Source organism: Limulus polyphemus, unplaced genomic scaffold, assembly GCF_000517525.1.
Source record: "Limulus polyphemus unplaced genomic scaffold, Limulus_polyphemus-2.1.2 Scaffold1899, whole genome shotgun sequence".
In the NCBI taxonomy this organism is placed as follows: Eukaryota; Metazoa; Arthropoda; class Merostomata; order Xiphosura; family Limulidae; genus Limulus; species Limulus polyphemus.
This window is the reverse complement of record NW_013667509.1, coordinates 208,102-209,862: the sequence shown is the minus strand read 5'-3', so window position 1 is coordinate 209,862 and position 1,761 is coordinate 208,102.

The window sequence follows — 1,761 nt, the reverse complement described above, 5'->3', positions numbered from 1 at the left end:
AGCGTCTTATATATATATATACCAGACAAACATATATCTAGTAAATGCTAGGGCATTCTTGAAGGAACAAGATAGTTCTAGAAACGTGGTGTGACACTAGTCACGTGACCTCGCTGACGCAACAATATATTTTATGTTTTTGCCTTTTACACATTCAATGTACAGAGCTCACAAAAATAAATTGAATGAAATAACTCATTGGTAATTAGTTGAAATAAATCTTATAATAAGTGAATATTTCGTTACACTTTTATATGACTCACATATTATTAGAGTTGTTACGACAGCGGGGGTCACGTGAGCTAGTAACACGTCATGAACTTCCAGAAGGATCCTGTCCCTTCCTGAAGTCTCGAGAGGCTACTAGATATGCGGTAGTCTTGTATATATAAGCCGCCAAGAAGCGACGGCAAGAATGTAATGTGTAATTGACAGTTGAGTCGAGCACGTGAGACGTTCGTTGTGAATTATAGCGATTGTTATAGCGCGACTGTGGAAATTAAGTGTATTGCAAAGTTGTATTCAGAAAGAATAAACCAGTTTTAATTAAGAAAGGACTTGTGTCGCTAAAGTTTCATCGGAAAGAATTTTTTACGGAAAATTAACTAACGAAAGGAGGCGTAACATTTTGGTGTCAAAGAGTGGGACAAAAAAATGGAAACGAGAAGCGGCAAATCAAACTACAGGTTAGCAGATTTGATGGCAGCAATACAAGAACAGCAAAAGAAACAAGAAGAACGAGAAAATAAACAAGAAAAGAAACAAGAAGAGAGACAAAGCAGTTGCAAGAAAATCTGCAACAGTGGCAGCTCGAACAACAAAATAAACAAGAGGAGAGATTACAACAGTTTTTGGAGGAAAAAGAAAAGAAACAAGAAGAGAGATTACAGCAGTGGCAGCTCGAACAGCAAAATAAACAAGAAGAGAGATTACAGCAGTGGCAAGAGAACCTGCAACAGTGGCAGCTCGAACAACAAAATAAACAAAAGAGATTACAGCAGTTCTGGAGGAAAAAGAAAAGAAATAAGAAGAACGAGAAAAGAAACAAAAAGAGAGATTACAACAGCTATTGGAGGAGAAAAAAATGAACAAAAAAGAGAGACTACAGCAGTGGATGGAAGAGAAAGAAAATAAACAGGAAGAAAGTCTCCAACAGTTACAGAAAAATCAACAACAGTGGCAAGAAGTACAAATGGAAAACATTAGTAAATTTCAAAGCGAATTAAATGCATTAAAGGATGATCTATTGTCTTTTACACAAGAAGGATACATTAACCATCGACTTAATCAGCCCCAGACAATGTTAAGCCCCTTCCAGATCCCGCAGCTAAACCCTAATGCAGACATCTTCAGTCCTGTTAGAAGTCACATACCAGATATGAATGTCAGCAAAAGGGGTGATCCAGTACAAAGGAAGCCACAGGAATTCGATGGGAAGGCACCGTGGGAAGCAATACAGCACAATTTGAGCTACTGGCAGAAATGAATAGATGGACAGAGCAGCAGAAAGCAGTATATATGGCAACGAGCTTGAAGGGACAACCACTGGAAATACTTGTACAGTTGTCAGCAGAAGACAGGCACAACTATAGAGCACTGGTAGCGGCTCTAGAACTCAGGTATGAAACCCAAAATCAGACTGAAGTCTACAGGGCTAGGTTTAGGACGAGAGCCCATGCTAAAGGGGAGAGCCTCCAAGAGCTGGCACACAAGGCCTACCCAACTGCACCACCCGACCTCCTCAAGTTGTTGCTGAGAGAT